Below are 15,918 nucleotides of genomic sequence, written 5' to 3' on the forward strand. Positions count from 1 at the left end.
GCAGGGTACCTTGTGTTTGCTGTGCAAATAAACCGATTGCATTTGCTTTGAGTTCGTAGAAATCACCTCCTCATGCACATCTTGCACATAGGATAGCTACACATCCTATTGTTTTATTAATGAACCAACATCTGTCAGTGTGGGTAGTTCAGTAGAAAGTTTTCAAAGAAGAGCCAGAGGCTACTGACAAAGCAGGGCTAGGTGTTCAAACAGCATTAAGGACTTGTTAAGTCAAAGCATACAGTGGTTGTCCTCCCTCTGTTTCATTACCTTAAATACCTGCTGCTCTGTGAATAGATAAAATTCACTATCACAACTTGGGAGAAAATAAGAGTCTAGAGAGAGCAACCTGACACCTCAGAGTTGCTGGACCCATTTTCAGTGGTGCAATGTTATGCTCCAGATAGTTACACAATGTGTGCATGGTTGTGCAAATTTGTGTATAAAAAGGAGGTCACTTTATAATGTAGCTCTGGAGTACAGGAAGGTTTGGTATCTAAACCAGAGTCCATTCTAACTGACCCCGGAGGTGATGAGCCCATTGGTGTAAATGTTCTAAGCTATCCCTGAGGGATGCTAACCAAACAATGTCTAAATTAAAATCATGGTCAGGCTCATCTATTTTATAGCTTCACATGTTTTGCATATCAGTTATTCAGTAAGCTTTATGCTTTGGCACCTCTTAGAAAGGCAAGACATTTTTCAGCAGAAGATTTGAGATAAAAATGAACTTCAAATGGCTTTTATTCTGAAGCATGCTGCTAGCTCTTTTTTTCTCTTTATTTAATAAGATAGCAGATCAAGAAATTCTGAAAATTAAATAAAGCATTTGGAGCACCCTGAGAGGTCTTTGCCAACCCAGCGGTTAATGTTTGAAAAGGTTTTACCTAGATTCCACTTCTCACCTCAGGCACTTAATTTCCTTTGTATTAGCAGCAGTCTGAAAGCTGCCTAAGTAGGTTAACAAAAAGTCAAGACAGAACTGTTCCCTAGCCCTTGTTTGATTTGCTTTCCAAGCAGCAGTTTAAGCCTGTTTGCCTTCAAACTGCTTGCTGTTTTATTGCCACCATGCATACACCATCATGGGGCTTGCCTGGGACTGATCCCCATTCTGTCTTCAGGTGAGTGCTGAGCTGTTCTTGCCCATCAAGAAAGTGCCACACATTTCTAGCAGCAGAATGACTCACCGAATTACATATAATTTTTGCTCATAGCAACAGCCAATCTTACCAGTCCGTTAATTTATTCAAAGAGGAGATTAAGTTATTACATCAAACACTTGTTTTTAAAGAACAAATGGTGGCTTACACTTATCGCCTACTGCACTATCAGACGTTTCATTCAATGTGCCATCATTTATGACAAGCACAGGCCCACTTTTAGAAGCTGTCAGGAAACCACTAGCATAGGACCAGCTTCTCAGCACTCCATTACCAAATACAGTTCTTCCTCAGGTCATGTTCAAGGTTGAACCAAGTCATAGGTAAATTCACAGAGTCAGGAAAGTAAATGTGTGTCGCTGATCTGCATGATAACTGTTTGCAATCTATCTTGCACATGTTTGGACATATGTGGATATAAATTCCTTGAAAAGTATTATTACTTCCATGAGAGATGGAAGTCAGGAAGAGTTTTATTTTAATTTTTAACAGTTCAAATTACCCCAATGTTGGGTATCTCTAAATTTTTATATTACATAAGGAATCTTCATATTAAGAAATACCAAAAACAATGCCATTTACAGAAAATGGACTGATTAAAAATGCTGCTACAACCAGTCTCTACCTACCTGATATTTTGAATATTTAAGCAGAGGGCAGGCAAACTCACAAAGGTTCTTATTTTCTCAAAGTGAGATTTTAAAAAATCCTTATGTTAGAGGTATAGGTTATTTTACTGTGTTGTATCTCCAAATCCACTAAGAATCCATATCATTAAAAAGTAATAACTGCAAGTAAAACTGTCAGCAAAATAACATCACTGTTTATTGTTAATAAACTACTGATAAATAGCAGTCAGAGGATAAGGACTCAATTTGATGAATTTCTTTAAAAGTTTTCAGAGTCTTTCAGAAAATCTAACTTATTTTTCTGGAAAACAAAAAGCACCATGGAGAATTCAAGATCATTACTATTTTATAAATGCAGTGCATGGAATCAAGGTCCATATATGAGAGCTATGCTACCCATGTGGAGATGCCGGTCCAGGTCTGGCAGACATGAGGTACCAAAATGTCTTCCTGACATATTGCCCCCACTCACCACCCCCCAAAAATGCTAGGGATAAAATGATGAAAGGATAAGAGCCATTGAAAAAGAAGGGAATTGGGAATATTCACATAGTGCTATTGTTTACACTGAGGAGTTAATATGGTCCTTATAAAGTAGAAAATTAAACATTATATAGAGTTATATTTGGAGAGGAAATATTTCTGACAAATATAACTTCTCAAATCAGAGAAGCTAAACAGTCTAACCTCACACACACAAATTCTCAGGAGAAATGTGGGGCCATGCAGAAAACAAAAACGAGCAATCAACAAAAATCTACACAATAGCATGAAATAACTAAAGAGAGCAGCATTAAATTAGGAAGCAGAGTACAGAAAGACAGGACATCACTAAGGAAAATATAATGTCTCTAGCAACAAATAAATTTAGATAAACTCAGAGGCTACAGCAAAACCTCTTGGACTGAAATACAGCCAGAAACCTGGCTCTGTGCTGCCAGAGGCATTTTGGGAGTGAATCAGGAAAGTAGACAGTACAGGCAGGTGGAGATGAGGAAAAGGCAAAACACAGCAGAGAAGGGCTCATGACATCACTATCAAAGGCAGTCAAAGTCAGAGGGATGCAGTAAAGGAAACCATATGCGGAAATCAACTATACATCAGAAGGAAAATATCCAACAAAGGACTATGGCATATGAAAATTTCCTATTGCAATGAAATAAAGCTGGTAGCAAACAAAACATTATACAACTTTGAAATTTCAAAATAAAATTCCAAAAAGAAAAATCAAATGGTTTTGCAAAATATCTGGGAAATAACAAAAATGAAGTTACATATGGAATATTATCTAAAATAATTTTCAAAGGAAAAAATCATGGATTTAAATTATTTCAGTAACAGAGATGCAATAATCAGAACTAATTAAACATCATACAAAAGGACCCCCAGAGACAGCAGAGGAAAGAATAAAGTAGAAATTAATTAGAAAAAAATTATAGATAGTTGGTTCCATGAAAAAACATAGACAAGTAATCAGTTCCTCTCAAAAAAAGAAAGGTATAAAAATAAGAACATTACAAATATAGAGGAAATTAAAATAACAGGAAGACATCTTCCAGGAAATAAAAATGCCCCAGCCTGACCCACAGACTGGCAAGCTATGCAAAGACCAGTGACCATTTTAGAAACTGAAAAGCAAATGTCAAAGAGCAGCTGCAAATCACTGCCCTTCCCAGTCATGCAGATCCATGCACAGAGAGTACCAAACAAGAAATGTCTGGAGAGAAAAAAATGGGCCACTGGGGAAAATGGTTGTAACTTTCTACAGTCTTCAGATATTTTTAGGATATGCATGCACTGCATATTCAAAAATATTTAAAACAATAACACCAAATGCTAAAGCAACATCACAAAAATATTTATCTGATAAAAATAATTTAAAAAGGCAGCTGACACATTTTAGGCTGATACAGAATTCATACGAAGCCCACAAACTTTAAAATATACTCCTTCATGATACTGACATACATAATAGTTCAAAGATAAAAAATGTCATAGTCATCACCTGTGGAAATCACAATACATTAGTGTCATTACAGATGATGATACCAAATGTTTACAATTTATGCTAAATAATTTTGGTAATCATCTACCATATCAAACGTAACACATTGTATCAAATCACAACTTTATCCCTGTTTGTCTCAGGATGTATTTTTCTCTCTCATAGTTGCATCCAGAAAGAAAAAATTAGAGCATGCATCATGGCACATTAGTCCCTTTAAAAGAAAAGCATGTATTTCAGAAAGAAAGATGGAATATGAGACCAAAAAAAAAAAGACAGCATCTTCTCCTCCCAAAGTTTCCTTTTTCACATTCCCTATTAATGATTAATACTTCATTCCTCAGAAAATCCTGACTCAGACTTATCAAGCTCAAAATCATATTTGACTCCACTTTTTTCAAATGCTCTTATTCAATTTATGGCACTGTGCTACCAAAAATATTCTGCCATGGTTCCTTTCAGTTCCTTTCTCCCTAACTCATCCATTCTCTCCAAGCTCTGGTTCAGATACCAATGAAACACACCTAGATCATGGGGAGAAACCAACCAAAAAAAAGAAAGGTTCTCTATCCACATTAATTCACACTTCACCTTGTCAGAGTTATTAACCAAAATCAGAGCTCTAACTTCCAGCTCCAAATTAAATTACATCTCTAAAGCTTCTGTAAAATGCCCATAAAAATAAATAAAAACTCATTACATAGAAAAGCAACATAGGATTCTTTGAGGACATCTTAATAATTATGACAGAAGGAATTGGATTAAAAAATTATAGTAATAAAGTTCTGGGGAAAAAAATAAAAAATTTTACTTCAGATCACAAGGACTCAAATCATAAAAGAATATGTGAGTAAAAGATAGGTAAATCTCATATCCACCCACCACTACCATGCAGACCACGCCACCTGGATACAGGCTCAGAGAAGTGGGAAGTACACCAGCCAGATGACAGGGCTCCTGTAACCGCAGGCCTGGCCTAAGACAGAGCCCGTAAGCTCTACACTGGTTCAGATGCCGGTAGAAGGCAGTGAAGGCAAGCAGCAATGCTATCTTGAAACGGAGGACATACTAAAGAGTTTTGATTTCTTGCTTGTTTTGGTTAACTTCAGAAGAAAATGAAATATATACATAGCTAAACAAAAAGCAAAGTGAGAGTGATTGCCAGAAGACCATGGAATAATTCCAGAAGCTTTCAAGAAAAACAGGTGACCTGAGAATGTTTGTACACGCAAGTCATCTTTCACAAGTGAAGGTGATTGAAATTAAATGATATTAGAGGAATCAGAACATACATTCCCCACTCAGTTGTCCTTTGTTTAAAAAAATAAACCTAAGTGTAAGATGAATTTCTACAAAAATGGGAATTAGGCATTATTGCAATTAATGGAAAAGCTGGTGGTCACTGCCACAACAAATTAAAATAGACATATATCTAAATAAGTTATAGATCAACACTTATGCATATCTTTCTTTAAAAAGAAAGAAAGAATAATGCAAAAATTTAACAACAATCTGAGGCCTAAAATGCCAGAACAGGTTATAAAGATAGATGAGGAAAGACAACTGGTAATCCTTTAGACTTAAGTAAGTGGAATTCAAAAGAACTGTCAGTATTGATTCCAAATGTCAAGCTTCTGGAAGGTTCTAAGTAAAATGATCAAATGGGATTTCAGTGACAATACAAAGGTACTTTGTAGTTAGTATATCTAGATATCCAATTAGATATGGAGATCAAATATACATTTTACCTTTACTGCTTCCCAAAATTACAGTAAGATGATAGCTTACCTACATGAAACCCAGTTAATACAGACTGATATAAGTCCTGGTCATATAGAGTCTTCATTATAGCTTTTAATGATCAAACATAAAGAATGAAATACTATCCAATGAGTATTAGTCATTTAAAGGACATATGCAACATGAACAACATAAACCATAAAAAAAAATAAGAAAAAAACAGGAACTTAGAGATATCAGAGACAATGTAGAGATAATATTTTAAAAGACAAGTATATAAATATTTTCAGAGGTAAGACATGATATTACATTTATGAAAAACTAGGGTGCCATGTTTTGTAAAAAGAGAACTAGAGAGAAAAAAGAGCCCTTCAAAATGTTAAAAATACAATTATAATAAAATTCTCAATAAGTAATTGGAAGCTAAAGTTGAGAAAATCTCTCAAAAAGTATAACCAAAAGATAGAAATTGAAAATGGAAGAGAAAATTTTGTATTCTAGGAGACACAATTGAATAACCAGACACCTAGGAATAAATGACAGTGAAAACAAAGGTAAAATGATTGTAAAAGAAAAAACATCAAGAAAATTTCTTAGCACCAAAGGAAGTAAGCTTGGAGCCACAGAATTCCAAGCCTTATACTAAATTTAAAAAAAGAAGACCCATGCCAAAGCATATTGTCATGAAATTTCAAAACACAGGAAAAAAGAACAGATCCTAAAAACTTACAGGAAAAAAAATCACTCCCAAATTCAAATTATGATGTCACTGGATTTCTCAAAATCAACCCTAAATCCTAGAAAATATATTGGAGAAATGCATTCAAGTTCAAAGAGAATGTGATTTCCAACTCAGAATTCTCCACTCAGCCAAACTATCAAATGAAAGTGAGGCAGAATAAAGGAAGTTTCTGGAGGATGTTATCAAAAAAAGAAAAAAAATGTAAACTGAAAAAGGAGATAAAGTGAAAACAGGAAATAGAGGATCCAATGAGAGAGAAGACTGAAGGAACCCGGGAGTAATGGTGCAAAGTGGTACAAAATACAAGATGACAACTGAATAGTGAGTCTGAAGAGGGGCCAAAACAGATTGGAGTAAAAGGCTCCAGAACGTCATAATATCTTCAAGAAGATGAAATTGACAGACTAACTGATCTGCTTGAATGGATTATAAAGGAGAGCTAATTCACAGAGAACAGAGATAATTCACAGAAAACACAACTACAAAAATTAAGTAACAAAGGAAATGTCATGATAATTTAGGGCTCAACTGCGAGTAATACATATGTCATCAAAATAGAGTAAACCCTGTTTAATGAGCTAACCACTGTGTGCATGTATTCCTTTAAAAAATATGTGAAAATATAGATGGTAACTACAGTTACCATGGTGAGCATTTCATACTGTATATAATTGTAAATCACTTTATTGTACACCTAAAACTAAGTCAACTGTACTTCAATTAAAAATTTTTTAATAAATAAAAAATTTTAATGTGAAAAATAAGATGTATCAAAGGGTAACAAAAAGATCACTGATACCCATGATTTAGAAGTAGCAGACAAAATCAGCATTCATTCTGAATCAAAAAATTCAGGAAAAGATAGTGCTTGCTTATTACCACCACAGTTTTACAGTTTTAAGCATAATATATATATTAGCAATGAGAAGTCATATTTTGTCAATGAAGAAAATCTTAGATCAGATAAAAGAATTCAACATGGTTGGTCACAACCTACAAAAACAATGTTAATTGGATATGGGAGCTTAAAAATGGTGCCATGAGAGGTGAGACAGAGACCTTTTCCCAAAACCACATACAATATGAAAATAGAGTCACTACAACTAATCCTAAAAGAGCAAGAGGAAAGAAGGCTGTGTCAGACTGCATAAACTTGGAGAAAACAGCAGACCTCATGGAACAGGGTAACGTACCTAAGCCATGATCCAGCGGGACCCAAGATCTTCTCCCACCCCAACTCACCAAAGGGAGGAAGAGAAATGGAGTGGGGAGGGGGGTAGAAGCCTAGAACTGCTGAACACCCAGCCCTGGAGAGCACAAAATTACATTGCACGGTGCTCTGGACTTTTGTGGGGTTGGAAAGCTAAGACAAGTGGAATACTTAGAGAGACAGATTCCAGCCACTTGTGAAAAACATGTGGCTGCTCTGGGTCAAAAGAAAGGCGGGCAGTCTGAGAAACTTCCTAACAGTTAAAGGGCTGCTAAACAGTTAAGGATTGCACAGAAGTTGCTGCTCAGGAGAAAGGATAGGTGGATAAAATTGTCCATGCGTACTCTGGCCAGCAGGTTGGGAACTTTCAGGAGCTACAGGTGCCCCATCCCCTGGCTGACTCCAGGGCAGCTCCAAGGCCATTCACCATGATACGCAGCCTGCTGTGCCTTCCTCCTGACGTGCCAGCACCAGCCAGCGAACTGGAAGTCCCTGCCCTGGTGTCAGGCCAGCCAGAGGGAGGCCCCACCTATGGCAGCTACTAACCCAAACCACAGAGGCTTACATCTGTGCACTTGACCCACTGGTTCTGACAGTGGAGACAGGCAAGGCAGCCAGGAAGCAGGAAACAGCCCTTTCCTCCCCCCAGGCACCAACACCACTCCCTCGCAACACCCGAAACTGGCTCCAGGGGCTGAGTAGCTCCAGAGAGAAGAGTTTCTGGGCACTAGAGGGCACCACATACAAATATGAAACATCAAAGGAGGCTTGTTCAAACCAAAATCCCACAAACACTAGAAAAAGGGACAAGTGAAACTGAACTCATCCATCTTCCTGAAAGAAATTTCAAAATAAAAATCATAAACATGCTCATGGAGGTAGAGAAAAATAGTTAATAACTCAGGGACAAATTTAGGACAGAGATTTAATCAATAAGAAATTCAGCATTTGGAATGAAAAATACAATGGAGGGATTTAAAAGCAGATTAGATGTAGTAGAAGATACAGTAAATGAAATATAAATTAGAAAAGAGGAATACAAAGAAGCTGAGGCACAGAGAGGAAAAAGGATCTCTATCAGTGAAAGAATATTGAGAGAACTGTGTGAACAATCCAAATGGAATAATATTCACATTACAGGGATGTCAGAAGAAGAAGAGAGAGAAAAAGAGGTAGAAAGTTTCTTTGAGGAGGTAATTGCTGAAAACTTCCCCAATTTGGGGAAGGAAATAGTCTCTCAGGCCATGGAGGTGCACAGATCTCCCAACACAAGGGAGCCAAGGAGGACAACACCAAGACATATGATAATTAAATGGCAAAGATCAAGGACAAGGACAGACTATTAAAAGCAGTCGAGAGAGAAATAAGATCACACTAAAAAGGAAAACCCATCAGGCTATCATCAAACTTCTCAGCAGAAACCTTACAGGCCAGAAGGGAGTGGCATGATATATTTAATGCAATGAAGTAGAAGGGCCTCGAAGCAAGAATACTCTACCTGACAAGATTATCATTTAAATTTATGGAGGGATTAAACAATTTCCAGAAAAGCAAAAGCTGAGAGAATTTACATCCCATAAACCATCTCTACAGACTATTTTAGAGGGACTACTAAAGATGGAAGCATTCCTAAGGTTAAATAGCTATCACCAGAAGAAATAAAACCATACTAAAGAAAGTAGAATTAGTATTTACTAAGCAGATGCAAAGTCAAATCAACCACACCCAAAGATAGTCAAGGGATAGAAAAAGAGTACAGGATATGACACCTAATATGTAAAGACCAGAGGAGGAAGAAAAAGTAAGGTAAAAAAAAAAAAGAATCTTTAGATTGTGTTTGTAATAGCATACTAAGAGAGTTAAGTTAGACCCTTAGATTGTAAGGAAGTTACCCTTGAACCTTTGGTAACCACAAATCTAAAGCCCGCAATGGCAGTAAGTACATACCTATCGATAATCACCCTAAATGTAAGTGGTCTGAATGCACCAATCAAAAGACATAGAGGCACTGAATGGACAAAAACACAGGACCCATCTATATGCTGCCTACAAGAGATGCACTTTAAAACCAAAGACATATACAGACTAAAAGTGAAGGGTTGGATAAAGGTATTTCATGAAACTAATAGAAAAAAGCAGGAGTTGCAGTAATAGTATCAGACAAAATAGAAATCAAAACAAAGAAAGTCACAATAGACAAAGAAGGACATTACATAATGATAAAGGGGTCAATCCAACAAGAGGATATAACTAACTATTAGAAATTTCTATGCACCCAACACAGAAGCACCTACATATGTGAAACAAATACTAACAGAATTAAAGGGGGAAATAGAAGGGAATGCAATCATTTTAGGAGACATCAACACACCACTCACTCCAAAGGACAAATCAACCAGACAGGAAATAAGTAAGGGACAAGCACTGAACAACACATTGGAACAGATAGACCTAACAGACATCTACAGAACACTTCATCCAAAAGAAACAGGATACACATTCTTCTCAAGTGCACATGGAACATTTTCAAGGCTAAATCATATACTAGGCCCCCAAAAGAGCCTCATTAAATTTAAAAAGATTGAAATTGTACCAGTCAGCTTCTCAGACCACAAAGGTATGAAACTAGAAATAAATTATGCAAAGAAAACAAAAAAGCCCACAAACACAAGGAGGCTTAACAACATGCACCTAAATAACCAATGGATCAATGACCAAATAAAAACAGAGATCAAGCAATATATGGAAACAAAGACACCAATAATTCAACACCACAAAATCTGTGGGACACATCTAAGGCCATGATAAAAGGGAAGTATATGGCAATACAGGCCTACCCCAGGAAAGAAGAACAATCCCATTTGAACAGTATAAAGTCACAATTAACAAAACTAGAAAAAGAAGAAAAATGATGCCCAAAGTCAGTAGGAGGAGGGACACAATGAAGATTGGAGAGGAAATAAATAAAATTGAGATTAAAACAATAGAAAGAATTAATGAAAGCAGGAGCTGGTTCTTTGAGAAAATAAACAAAATTGATAAACCCCAACAAGACTTATCAAGAAAGAAAGAGTTTACACATATAAATAGAATCAGAAATGAGAAAGGAAAAAATCACTATGGACACCACAGAAATACAAAAAATCATTAGAGAATACTATGAAAAATTATACACTAACCAAATAGCCTAGAAGAAATGGACAACTTTCTAGAAAAATACAACCTTCCTAGGCTGACCCAGGAAGAAACAGTAAATCTTAACAGACCAATTACCAGCAACAAAGTTGAACTGGTAATCAAACAACTGCCTAAGAACAAAATTCCTGGACCAGATGGCTTCACCACTGAATTTTATTCAAAAATTTAGTGAAGACCTAATACCCATCCTCCTTTAAGTTTTCCAATAAGTAGACGAGGAGGGAATACTGTTAAACTCATTCTCAGAGGCCAGCATCACTCTAATACCAAAACCAAAGACACCACAAAAAAAATTGCAGACCAATATCCATGATGAACATAGTTGCAAAAATACTCAACAAAATATTTGCAAGCCAAATTAAAAAAATACTTCAAAAAGGTCATACACCATGATCAAGTAGGATTTATCCCAGGGATGCAAGGATGGCACAGCATTAGAAAATCCATCAACATCATCTACTACATCAATAAAAAGAAGGACAAAAAAACCATTATCATCTCCATAGATGCTGAAAAAGCATTTGACAAAATTCAACATCCATTCATGATAAAAACTCTCAACAAAATGGGTATAGAGGGCAAGTACCTCAACATAATAAAGGCCATATATGACAAACCCACAGCCAACATCACACTTAACAGGGAGAAGCTGAAAGCTTTTCCTTTAAGATTGAGAACAAGACAAGGATGCCCACTATCCCTACTTTTATTCTTCATAGTTCTGGAGTTCCTAGTCACAGCAATCAGACCACACAAAGAAATAAAAGGCATCCATATTGGTAAAGAAGAAATTAAACTGTCACTGTTTGTAGATGACATGATATCATACATAAAAAACCCTAAAGAATCCACTCCAAAACTACTAAAACAAATATCTGAATTCAGCAAATGTGCAGGATACAAAATTAATACACAGAAATCTCTTTCATTCCTATACAGTAATGAAGAACTGGCAAAAAGAGAAATAAGGAAAATGAATCCATTCACAATTGCATCAAAAAGAATAGAATACCTAGGAATAAACCTAACCAAGGAAGTGAAAGACCTATACACTGAAAACTACAAGACATTCATGAGAGAAATTAAAGAAGATACCAACAAATGGGAATATATCCCATGCTCATGGAAAGGAAGAATTAATATTGTCAAAATGGCCATCCTGCCTAAAGCAATCTACAGATTCAATGCAATCTCTATCAAAATACCAACAGAACTTCAACCAACTAGAGCAAATAGTTCTAAAATTCATATAGAACCACAAAAGACCCCGAATAGCCAAAGCAATCCTGAGAAGGAAGAATAAAGTGGGTGGGATTACACTCCCTGACTTCAAGCTCTACTACAAAGCTATAGTAATCAAGACAATTTGGTACTGGCCCAAGAAGAGACTCATAGACCAATGGAACAGAATAGAGGGCCCTGATATAAACCCAAGCATATATGTTAATATCAGTTAATAGACGATAAAGGAGCCATGGACATACAATGGGGAAATGACAGCCTCTTCAACAACTGGTATTGGCAAAACTGGGCAGCTACATGCAAGAGAATGAAACTGGATTATTGCCTAACCCCATACACAAAGGTAAACTCAAAATGGATCAAAGACCAGAATGTAAGTCATGAAACTATAAAACTCTTAGAAGAAAACATAGGCAAAAATCTCCTGAATATAAACATGAGCAACTTTTCTGAATATATCTCCTCGGGCAAGGGAAATAAAATAAAAAATGAACAGATGGGACTATATCATGCTAAAAAGCTTGTGTACAGCAAAGGACACCATCAGCAGAACAAAAAGACATCTGACAGTATGGGAGAATATATTTGTAAATGACATATCCAACAAGGGGTTAACATCCAAAATAGATAAAGAACTCACACGTCTCAACACCCAAAAGGCAAATAACCCTATTAAAAAATGGGTAGAGGATATGAAGAGACAATTTTCCAAAGAAGAAATTCAGATGGCCAAGAGGCATATGAAAAGATGCGCCACATCACTAATTATCAGGGAAATGCAAATTAAAACCACAATGAGATATCACCTCACATCAGTTAGGATGGCAACATAGAAAGACTAGGAACAACAAATGCTGGTGAGGATGTGGAGAAAGGGGAACCCTCCTGCACTGCTGGTGGGTATGTAATCTAGTTCAACCATTATGGAAAGCAATATGGAGGTTCCTCAAAAAACTGAAAATAGAAATACCATTTGATTTGGGAATTACACTCCTAGGAATTTACCTGAAGGAAACCAGTTCCCAGATTCACAAGGACATATGTACCCCTATGTTTACTGTAGCACTATGTACAATAGCCAAAATATGGAAGCAACTTAAGTGTCCATCAGTAGACACAATGGAATACTATTCAGCCATAAGAAACAAATCCTGTAATATGCAGCAACATGGATGGAGCTAGAGAGTATTATGCTCAGTGAAATAAGTCAGACAGAGAAAGACATATACCAAATGATCTCCCTCATTTGTGGAATATAACAGTGAAGCAAAACTGAAGGAAGAAAATAGCAGCATAGTCACAGATTCTAAGAAGGGACTAGTGGTTACCAAAGGGGAGGGGTGAGGGGGGGAGGGAGATGGGGATTAAGGGGTATTATGATTAGTTTACACTAAGGGGTATCATGATTAGATTACACATGGTGTGTGTGGGATCACAGGGAAGAAAGTGTAGAACAGAGAAGACAAGTAAGGACTCTGTGGCATCTTATTTCACTGATGGACAGTGACTGCAATGGACAGTAACTGCAATGGGCTACAGGGGGGGACTTGATTATTAGGGTGAATATAGTAACCACATTGTTTTTCTTATGAAACCTTCTTAAGATTGCATATCAATGATACCTTAATTTAAAAAAAAAAAGAAAAATACTCCACACACACACACACACACACCCATGGAGATAGTGTAGACAAAGTAGCTGATGGATTCAAAGTTGTGGCAATTTCTGGGAACATTGTGGCAGGTATAGCAAATGAATCTAAAAAATTATATGGAGCACAGTTCCACCCTGAAGTTGGCCTTACAGAAAATGGTAAAGCAATACTGAAGAATTTCCTCTATGATATTGCTGGGTGCAGTGTTCGTTTTGTTTTGTTTTGTTTTTAAAGTTTAAAACCCATTTATTACTTACAAAATGCAGTCCAGCACCATTTCTCTCTCTCCCTGGAAGAAGCAAGCCAGCCAGCCAGCCAGCCAGCCCCTCCCCTTAAACAATCAGATTCAGACAGGCCCTCAGTTGCCCAGGTAAGTACCCATTGACATGGAGATGAACTTCTCTCCACCCCTAAGGATATGCAAATACACACACAGAAAAACAATGTTAATTGGCTTCCCTGTATATCAAATTAATCAACTAAATATATAAGAGAAAGAAAATACCGTCCACAGCATCATCAGACCACATAAAGCCTGAAAGAATAGTACTAAAAAGAAACATGTAGCATATATTAAAATTTAATGAAGAATATTATAGATAATTGCAGTAAGTAGAGACAATGCTCCTAAATGTGGAAGGTCAACATTATAAATCTTTTTGACGTTTTTACAATTCTTTATGTCTATGTTCACATTAGGAAAATTCTGATAATTAATGTGAAGGTACCTCATTTGAGAGTAAGGCATATTATAATACCATAGTTTAAAAAGTAGAATTTATTCCCAGAAATGCAAATTCAAAATTAAAAGCACACAAACCTATCAAATATGTATAAAATACTTAGTGGTACATGTTTAGTGTGTTTGCCTGTTTTTGCAGTTTTTTGGAAGTGTTTGTAATTATTTGTTTTCTTACAGAAGCATTTGCCTTACTAGCTGAGCATTCCTGCTGCAGATGGTAGGTGGGGAGTGAAGGTGTGGGCACACTGTCCTGATTTGGGGGTGCAGGGAGGTGCCTAGTTTGGGCAGCACTCGTATGTGAACAGCCCACAGATCACCTCTGTCTCCCCACTGCTGTGCTGCAAGAGCTCTGTGACTTCATTCATCCAGGTCAGATGCAGAAGAAAGCTGAAATGTGTAGGAGAGTTGCCTGTGCTGAAGGGGCAGTGTGACATCCATGTGAGGATATCAAAGCACCAGAGGACAACACCGGCCTTACTTCTAGTGGACACGGATTTCTGTGGTGCACACTCAACTATCTTCTTCATGTTTCCAGGAGCAGGAGAAGGAGGAAAGAAGAAAGGAAGGAATGGTGGGTGGGAGGGAGAGGCCTGCAGAGAGTGGAGAAAGGCTTCCCCAGGGCACACCCTGTTATCCCCACCTGCAGTGTGATTGAACGAAACCCTGTGGGATGCCGGGTAGTGAGCATTGATATGGGGAGGCACACAACATGGAAGACCTGTCCCAAGGTAAAAGATGGAACCCTAAGCCCTCAGGGCCTCAGAATGTGACTGGGAGTTCATAAGGGTGGACATGATGCAATAGGACTGATGTCCTTATAAGAAGAGAGAGACACCCTGGGTGTATGCACAGTGACAAAGGGCCACCTGAGGACACAGCGAGAAGGTAGCCATCTGCCAGCCAAGGAGAGAGGCCTCAGGGGAAACCAGCCCTGCGAACACCTGGACCTTGGACTTCTCATCTCTGGAACTGTGAGAGAACACATTTCTATTGCTGAAGCCACCCAGTCTGTGGTACTTTGTTACAGCGGCCCTAGTAAATTTATATATATATATGTATTTGTATATCACACACACACACACACACACACACACACACACACACACACACATACTGTTGTTCAACCAATGGTATCATCCACTGCAAAAAACAACCACAGAAAAACTATTTCAAGAGATACGTTGTTCAAAGATAAAATGAAAACAAAATCTACAAAGTGCTTGGTAGAAAAGAAAATACATGAAAAGCTGAATTTCCTGTGAAAATAAATATTCAGACACTCTGTGGTAGGCACAGAAGTGTCTGCTGTGCTCCATGTAATTGTGACTCCAGAGGTGGAGGAGAGAGTATACGAGTGTTCTGGTGAACCAGGGTGTAACAGCCTTTCAGGTCACAATATTCTCCAGTTTCCCAGACATCTCAAGGTCAAAGCTCTGATGTGGACAGTAATAATAATGGCAAAAACTTGTCGAGTTCCCATTTTGAGCCAGACATAGATTATCTCATTTAATCCTCACATATTCTAATTTACCTTGAGATAAATGATCTCAATGATTATTACCTCATTTTGAAGATTAGTCAACTGATGTTTAACA

General features: G+C 37.2%; 1 protein-coding gene across 2 annotated transcripts in view; it reads right to left on the bottom strand.

Moving 5' to 3' along the window:
• ABCA13 (ATP binding cassette subfamily A member 13) overlaps window positions 1–15,918 on the bottom strand; it is a 390,923-nt gene that overhangs the window by 61,791 nt on the left and 313,214 nt on the right. The gene's annotated exons all lie outside the window — the stretch shown is intronic.

Source organism: Manis pentadactyla, chromosome 7 (genome assembly GCF_030020395.1).
Source record: "Manis pentadactyla isolate mManPen7 chromosome 7, mManPen7.hap1, whole genome shotgun sequence".
Classification (NCBI taxonomy): domain Eukaryota; kingdom Metazoa; phylum Chordata; class Mammalia; order Pholidota; family Manidae; genus Manis; species Manis pentadactyla.